General features: G+C 33.8%; 1 pseudogene; it reads right to left on the bottom strand.

The window, feature by feature from the left end:
• Positions 1-1,085: 1,085 nt before the first annotated feature.
• On the bottom strand, positions 1,086-2,078 carry LOC107763797 (ethylene-responsive transcription factor ERF003-like; annotated as a pseudogene).
• Positions 2,079-9,743: the final 7,665 nt, after the last annotated feature.

The raw sequence follows: 9,743 nt of genomic DNA, 5'->3' as shown, positions 1-9,743 counted from the left end.
ATTTTCTTTAGTGGAAAGTTTCTCAATTCCATTAATCAAATGTTAAGAATATTAGCGAACAAATTAATTAGCAGTTGTTTCAGTACAGCTGCGAGCTATGACCTTAATGTGAAATGCAAGAATTCTAATGCTATTAGGGGTCGTTTGGTAGGATGTATTAGAGAAACTAATGTATACATTAACTTTTGCTATTATTAATCACTTGTTTGGTATACTTTTTCAACATATGTATCACTAATGCAAGTATTAGTTATACGACCTATTTGGCATTATGCTATGTATAACCAATACATATGAAATCATGGTATTAGTAATACCAAGGCTATTAATGCATGCATTAGCATGGTTAAAGACAAAATTATCCTTAAAGTCTCTTGAGCTAAAGAATATGGAGGTTATTTTTGTAAATAACTATTTTTTTTATAAATTATGCAATGCCTTTTAATTTTTAGTACATCATATCAAACAATGGATAAAAATAATCTCTGACTAATTTTAAACTTTGTATCACTAATTACTCATCACTATTATTATACACTCTACCAAACGACTCCTTAGTTTATGCAAAAGTAAGAAGTCTCTGTATGGAATCTTTGGTTGTGAATTCACCCAATCTAGTCTTGATAGTCCAAGAAGAAAAAGAAGAGAGAACGAACTTTGCAGTTAAAACGAGCGTGAGATAGTCAAAAAGTTTACAGCTTTCCCAAGGAATCCGTGTCAGATAAGTTTCGACTTTCGAGTTTTGTAGAAAAAGGGTTTCTCTGATGCAGTCTAATTAAAGAATTATGAGACCTCTGTTTACACTTCCTTTGGATTGACTATTGAGTGAGTGTACGACCATCACCAAATTATCAAAGATCACAGATAATCCAACTACTAGTATGATTAGAGACGAATTCAGAATAATTAGTAGTATGATCTTATTATATTTATAGGTAAGTTTAGTCAAACAATGGATTCAGCCGAACTTAGCAATGGAATTATTGAATTATGACTATAGGCACCAATCAAGTCGAGTATATTCAAGTACACAACACTAAGTAGCGAGTTAGATAGACAGAAAGAATATTTCCATTAGAAACTAATTAAGCAAGCAATGCTGCATTGGATTCATGGTTTATTCATTGAGAACAGAAGACAGCTCAATAGATCCATAATCAAGCAACTCCTCAATCATCTGCTCTATATCCTGATCTTCCAGTGGCTTGAATTGGTGCGCTCTCTCGCTCTGAACTTCGCTATATCCCTCATTCACTGGCATGTTAAAGCACATTTTGCCATCTCCCCTGTTCCTAACTTGTTGGGATATCTGATTATTGTCCAATTTTGTCGTTCCAGATCTTTTAGAGATGTCATGTGACATCTTTGAAGTTTAGCTATCAAAGCAGAAGACAAAAACCTTGTTGACGGCGACTGAGATTCGCTTGTATTATAAGGGAAATTAGTGCGTGCTATTGGACCACACATAAGTGTTGCAGCTTCATCATATGCCCGTGCAGCATCCTCTGCTGTCTCAAATGTTCCTAGCCATATCCTTGTCTTCCTGTTTTATATAACAAATACCAAACAAGTACGATTCAGCCACAAATTAAAAAAGAAAGTAACAATGAAATAGAACTTGATCATAGAAACTGTAACAAAGAAGAATTACAATGAAGGATGACGAATTTCGGAAACCCAAGATCCCCAATGACGCTGGCGGACTCCTCGGTATCGTTGTTGTGTTCGAGCCATTGGGGAAATTAAAAAGTGGCAGTGATAAGTGTTTAGGAGATGCAGGGGAAGGAATTAACTTTGAGGGGCTTTTGTAATGGCCTTCAGCTGGCAATTCAATATGGAGTTGGGTCCACAGAGACTTTCTATACATTTCCTTCCTCTTTTCTACTAGTAGGAGTAATAAAAAACAAAAAAAAGTTCTATTTTTCAAAAGAAAATTAAAAGATTAAAAGGATGAAAGGAAAGGAGTTGCGCGGATACAAAAGTACCGATTAAGTGAAGTCTGAATTTTTGTTTGTGAATTGTGAGGGATAGTAACTGAATACTCTCAATCTGACCTTATCCCCCTGTTATAAGGACATGAGTTTCATGTATTGGATAGTAGTATAATTAATATGATATCATGATATATCTAATTACTGTGCGCTCTCTGTATCCTGTGCTGGTTTAATGTAGCTGAAATATTTAACTTTTATCTCTCAATAGTCATACAAGATCACGCGATCCAAGAGTAAAACAAGGAGTTGACATTCACGTTTCTGGATTCTGTTTCCTCCAAGCTCTTCAAGGTTAGGTCATTCCCATTTACATGATGCAACGCAGACTGCCAATCTTTGTCTTTTCAATCTCGGGGTCAGCTAAAGCATACGTATCAGATGACATTTACTATTTGTTAAAGGTAACAACAAATTTGGAGTACGAAAGGAATCTAGTCAAGAAATAGTATAACGAACGTGGTAGTATTTTATTTCATATACAGTAAATGTTACAATCTCTAGAGTGTCTTTAAATTTGATGAAAATGTTTTGTGATTCTTCTCTTTAATTGTTGGCTCAAGCCCTTAATAACTTGATTTTAAGTCTCGCGAATTTGAATTCAAGTGTTTGAAATTTGATCTTGAATTATAACTCCGAGGCTTGAATTTAGATTCATGTTTGATCTTAAACTTAAATTTTGCTGTTACAGTGCTTGTTTTCTTGATTTCTGTCCCTATTATGGGTTATTGTGCCTCCCAATTTATAATTGCGAAGGAGAAGAGTTTCAATAAGACCAAATTAAATATTTTATTTTTATTTAAATGATCGGGCCACAGTCACCGATCAATCAGAATGAAGTAGGAGAAGACAGTAGTAACTGGACATAACATGTCACTTCTACACTTAATACTTCTTATTGACCTTTTGATTAGAATTGACATGTTACGTGATGCTATTGGCTATTTTATTTGACTTGATTTAAGTTAGACATTTAGAATAAGATGACACCAATCGACTTTAGACTAATAAAGTTGGCATATTATTTGAATCCTAACTACGTGAACTAGCTAGTCCAATGAAATTGAACTATATATATATATATACATATATATATATATATATATACATATATATATATATATATATATATATATTTATTTGGACTAATATACTTTAAATTTAATATAAAGCTCTTTCTTATAAATTTAAATTCAATAAAATTTTAAATGCCTACATGCAATTACATCATGTTTTCTTGGGGACTAATACTTAGTTGGGTGAATTTCTAAGAGTGCAAACTTAATTTATGCAACCTTGTTCGTTCATCCATGTGTTTTTTTTCTTACTAGTATTTATAAACGTGTGTTAGCACGTTAATAATGACACATGATGATTTAAATATTTATTTATATGAAAGAACAATAAAATTTAATTAATGAGAAAAAATTTATGTATAATAATACAACAATTATCTAAATATCGAAAAATATTATTTTCATTAACATAATACATGAATTTAAAATAAAAGGATATCATCAAAATATACACAAATGATCAATTTTGTCATGCTAATTAGATAATTATATATTATAGTTTAAAAGTAATAATGTGATGATATCTTAACGTGCACTTCTTTATGAATAATATTTTTTTGTGTATGTGTCCTCCTAATGCGTTGGTTGCTCTGCCTTAACCATAACTCTTGTTGTCGATCTTGATATCCCTCTTGAAAGTACAACATATATTTATTCGTGTAAGAAAATATATTGCGGTAAATGTAGTCCAATATTTAGGATGTTTGTTCTTATGATTTATTTATTATATTTGCAAAATATAAACATACTAAAAATTATTTTCACATAAATTTAAAAGGATATTCCTTAGTTTCGGAAGAGGAAAGATGAATTTAGGGATAAGAATATACTTAGAAGCACTTTAACCAGTATGATATTTTTTGCGTGTATAAGATTATTGTCAAAAGTTCTATATACCATATGTGTGCAATTACATAAGTTATTCGGTGTATCTAAGTTTTTTATTAGCATGACAGACATATTTTTCTTCAAAATTAACCTATATACAATGGAAGATCAATTTTACCTTAGTCTATTATATATACGGTGACACTAACAATAGAAGGCCATTTGGTATTAAAGCATTTAAGTATTCTTCTTGATAGTAATTATTGGTATTATTTTCTGTTGAGTCAAAAACTGAAAAATATTTTATTTTTACTATAAAATTTTGCAATCTATATTTTATTTAGTTGATCAACATATTCATTTATGTTGGCTAAGATATCTTTTTACTTCTATCATGCGATTTGCACAAATTACATTTTAATGTAATGATAGAAATATTTTTCTTATTAATGCACTACTATTACCATTGAGATTGATAACCAAGTGCTCAATAAGAACCAAATTATCTTTTATTGGATGCTCTTCTTTGTTTCCCACACGAAGCAAGAAGACATTGAATATTGGATCTGTTCTTACTTTATATTTCTTGTCAGTTGAATCTTTTTCGTTTGAGGCCAGAAGTATAACTTTAGCAAGCTAGCTTTTACAATCTCTGCTTTTGTCGATTTTGGAACTACTGGCAGTACTTGACAGTTACCTCCCAAACCATTAATTTTTTACCAAACAGTTCATTAATATCCAATATATCTCTAGAACTTCTAGCAAATATTTTGATCGTTTGACACTTAGCCATAAGTGCTTCATCCCATATTATCAATTTTGCTTTTCTTATAAATTTAGCATCATTGATCTGCTTTGATATATTTTTTATGGTTATTTAAGTTGTTTGAAGAGGTATATCAAATCTAAAGTGGGTGGTCTCACAATAAAATCGTTGTTGGTACACCACTTTCTATTATTGCTAATAGTGCCATGCCTCTTGATATGATATTTGCAAGTAATGCATGACATAGAAATATTATTTTGACTCCGCCGGAGGCATCTACAAAGAATAATCCCGTTATACCATAGTCATCTCTTTATAATATAGTCTTGAAATCTTGTTCTTGTTTAAAATTTAGCTTTGATTGTGCTTACCCTGACACTTCTATAGCATTTTGATTCTTAATACTATATTAACCTTTTTATCGTGTTCTAACGCTCTTTTTTATAAAATAAATTTATATACCCTAAGATTTATTTTAACTTGAATAAGAATTTTACTCATATGATGAATTTAAAAAATAATTGAATTAGATTCTCTTGCTAAATAATTAATTAAAAGATTTAATTATTTAGTTTTAACATAAAAAATAATTTATTCTATGTTGATTCAGATCTTAATATTAGTTCATCTCTTGTTTCAAATATTTAATCTTAATTATAATTTTATCTACCATAAATTTTATTTTCAAAGAGTAAAAGATTGATATGACATTTCACTTTTAGATATTTATGTTTGTAGAATCATTAGTGGTATTGACTCTTACCTACCTTTTTTTTCTCTTTCTCACACATTTATATTCTTAAATATTTTATTAGTTGTTGTTTAATAATTGGGTATTTTTTAATATTATACGAAAAATTGATAAAAAAATTTATTTGAGTATGAAAATAATTCAAATATAATATAAAATATATTATCGTGGGGGTATTTTTTTCTCAATTTCAACTCTTTATGCAGTCCATTTAATATTACTTTTATTTTTTCTTTGTATTTGACATTATGAAGTGGTAATGTAATGCCAATACGGAGGATTCTTATGAAATTTATTTTATTAAACCTTCATACATATTTTAATAAGAATTTAATAGACAAAATTTTATTAATTTTAAAATCTTAAATATTAAAAATTAGCATAGAATGTATTGTAGTCCAAAAATAGGTTATTGCGGTTATGTCCTTTCCATGAGTTCTTTCGTTTAATATTTTAGGAAAATTTTGATATATTAATATTGTATTTATGCTTTTATAATAATATAGGCTCTCATTTTTCTAAATGGATTTGGACAATATAATACATACTGAAATTAAATTAGTAATAGTATATCATAATATATTTTCAAATTAAATTAGTAATAGAAATTTTTAAGAAGTAATATGATTGCATGACTAAAGATATTTACTTATTCAATTTTATATGAATTAGACAGCCCGGAGTAATTATACTAATAGAATTCCTAAAGGTAATCATGTAATATTCTGAACGTGTAGTATTATATCCTAAAACTAAAAGGATTATAATGTTAATATCTAGAATTTCGGTTATATCCTTTTATTATAAGTTATTATGCTTAATATTATAAGGTTACTTTTGTAAACCGGCATTGTATTCATACTTTTATAATAGATAGATAGATAGATAAATTTGACTCCAATAAAATTTACAAATTCGTTTATCCATATCTTCAAGTTAATAATTGAAGGCTTTAATGGAACTCAATGATTAATATATTTGTATGGGGGAAAATATGACATGACACGTGGCCGCTTAAAGGAAGGACACATGGAACAGAAGATGGAAATGGCCACCGAACATAGCTATTATGCTTGTCACCGGAAGGAATAACGATCATAAAAGGAGTATTAAATGCTTTGCGCCCGGTAATATTTAATACGGAATATTTTGCAGCATTAAGGATGATGTCCCGATATAAGGAATTTGGCATTTATGGATAACGTTACATCTTCATCAATGAACCTCATAATTGACATTAAAGAAGGGCATGATTCTAGGACTTCCTTCTCTAGACATAGCTATAAATAGAGAGCTCAGTTATCATTGTAAGGGGCTGAATTTTCTGGCTAACTTACACTACATTCTATACAACATATTAATATAATTTTATTCTCTCGCTTTTGATCTTATCATTGTTGTGCCCGGAAACCTTGTTCCCGAAATCATTGGCTCTGCTATTTCATCTACGTTCTAAGGCTAAGTATTTTGCATTTCATCAGTTATTTCATTACTTTTTGGATCAAATTAATTCACTTGTCTAGAAACTACGAACAAATTCAACTATATCATTTTTCGGGTAAACAATTTGGCGCCCACCGTGGGGCCTAGACAGTCGTACAATTGAATTGATCCTTGCCTTTTTTACTAACAAGTTTGATTATTTTTGTCTTAGCAAAAATCACAAAAAAAATGACAGACAACGTTATTAACGGCACACACAACCCTGAAATTCAAGGGGAGCAACCTCATTTTGAGGATACAATCAGTGACACTCGCAATGAGGAAAATGACACTTCACCGATGCATGACGGGTGATACCCTCCACAGGTTCGGAAGAGGACTCCTGATGATGCTGATGAGGAGCATGTAGCGAGTGCAGCGAGGGTCCTGCAAGAGTAACATGCAATCATTCTAGGCCATCTCACGCGGCAGGATCAGGTTGTGAATAAACTAAAGCAAGCGCTATCAAGTGCTTCAAATAATGCGAACATGCGAGATCCAATCCCTCCCGAGGTTCCCGCAAACCAAATGACGCGGAGAGTCGACAACAACACTCCCAGGGGCGAAGTTGGCTCTGATGGGGCCGGGGGGAGTAGATTCAGCCTCAACAACGATAACGATTCGTTCAAGGAGGAACTTTTGCGGTTCATGAAGGAAGTAAACGCCCACATGGATCAAATCCTGGGCGCACTGCCAGTATTGAAGGGCCCAAACTCGAAGAAGTATATTCAATTACGGTACAAGCCGAGTGCGGCCTCGGAATTAATCCCGAAGCTATGCAAAATGACCGAAGTACCGAAGTATGACAGAATGTCAGATCCGCAGGAGCACATTACCACTTATACAACGGTAGTGAATGGAAATGATTTGGCTCCTCACGAAATTGAGTTTGTGTTGCTAAAGAAATTTGGTGAGACTCTCACGAGGGGGGCTTTAACGTAGTATTCACTATTGTCTGAGCATTCTATAGATTCCTTTGAGATGCTCGTGGATTCTTTCATCAAGGCTCATGTCGGTTCCAGAAAGGTGCAGCCCCGAAAGGCCGACATATTCAGGATAGCACAGGGAGAGTACGAGTTATTACGAGAGTACGTCACTCGATTCCAGAAAGAAAGGATGTTGCTACCGGCCGTCCCGGGTGAATGGGCAGCTGAAGCATTCACCAAAAGTTTAAACCAGAGAAGTTCGGACGCTCCCCGAAAGTTAAAGGAAAGTCTGCTCGAGTTCCAAGAGACGACTTGGGAGGAAGTCCACAACCGGTATGAGTCAAAAATAAGGATTAAAGACGATCAGGTTGGCTTCCCATCGTTGACCAAAGGACGGGAGAAGAACAAAGAAAAAATGAAATATGATATTGACACATATAGACGGACTTCGAGAGGTCGATTTTTACCCTACGAGCGGACAGAAGGTCGTGGCAGGAACTTCAGGACAACAGACAGGTTCACCGTTGATAAAAAGTAAGATCGTGGCCGGAACAACACATCATTGCAGGATAGAGAAATCTCGGGGTCACGAGATTCTTCTTACTCAAAGTTATCAGAATATAACTTCAATGTCAGTGTCATAGAGTTGGTGTAGGCCATGAGGAGTATCAAAGAGGCACGATTCCCAAGACCTATGAAATCCGATCCCATCCAGAGGAATCCCAATTTATGGTATGAATACCATGGAACTAACGACCACCTGACTGGGGACTAGCGACATCTCCGGGAAGAAGTGGCAACATTATTAAATAACGGTCACCTCAAAGAATTCTTGAGTGATCGAGCTAAAAACAACTATGGTCGAAATAGAGGCGATGAGGAAACCTCGAAAGCAGGAGAAGAACCTCCACGCAAAACGATCAACATGATGAGGGAATGAAATTAACGGGGTCACATTTTCCGTAGCAAAGAAGACAAAAGTGTCAATACCTCATAGTAAGAGGCTCCGTGACGACGATATCACGTTCACGGACGAAGACGCAAACAGATTGCAACTACCACACAATGACATGCTGGTAATTTCTTTAAATGTGTTAGATTTTAAAATTAAACATGTTTTAGTGGATCTAGGAAGTTTAGCTAATATTATATAATGGAGAGTACTAGAGCAAGCTAAACTCACCAAAAGCATTATCCCGGCAACGAAACTCCTCGCCGGATTCAACCTCGCAAGCATGACAACACGGGGAGAAATTTTGCTGCTCACGAACGCTGAGGGAGTAATGAAGACAACACTCTTCAAAGCGGTAGATGGAGACATGGGGTATAAAGGCATCTTGGGAAGGCCATGGTTGCAAGAGATGAAAGTCGTGCCTTCAACATATCACCAATTGTTAAAATTTCCGACAATCGAGGGGATCAAACAGATAAGGGGTGATCAACCGGCAACAAGGGAGATGAATGCAATTTCAGTTTCTAGTAGCAAAGGAAAGGAACGGGTGGCATAGCAATTACTGGAACCGACACCTACCCACGAACTAGAAGAAGTTAACCCGAGGACAGAAGAGTCAGAACAATATTAGGTACCAAAGTATTTTCAAGTACCGGAAGAGACGGACGTGATAAAGTCCACGACAGAGGAACTGGAGCAGGTTGTATTGTTCGAAGAATTCCTAGAAAGGAAATTCCATTTGGGAACAGGACTACACACGGAGCACAAGTCTGCTTTTATTGAATTCCTTAAAATTAACGCTGATTGTGTTGCATGGTCGCACGAATATATGACAGGCATCCCAACGAATATAGCCATACACAAGTTAAGCTTGGATCCTAACATACCTCCGGTAAGGCAAAAGAAGCGTCATATTGTTGAAGCAAGGAATAAATTTGTCAATGAAGAGGTAAATCGTTTACTTAAGATTG

Source organism: Nicotiana tabacum, chromosome 4 (assembly GCF_000715075.1).
Source record: "Nicotiana tabacum cultivar K326 chromosome 4, ASM71507v2, whole genome shotgun sequence".
Taxonomy (NCBI): domain Eukaryota; kingdom Viridiplantae; phylum Streptophyta; class Magnoliopsida; order Solanales; family Solanaceae; genus Nicotiana; species Nicotiana tabacum.
Note: the sequence above shows the minus strand (reverse complement) of the source record. Positions and strands in the feature narration are given on the sequence as shown.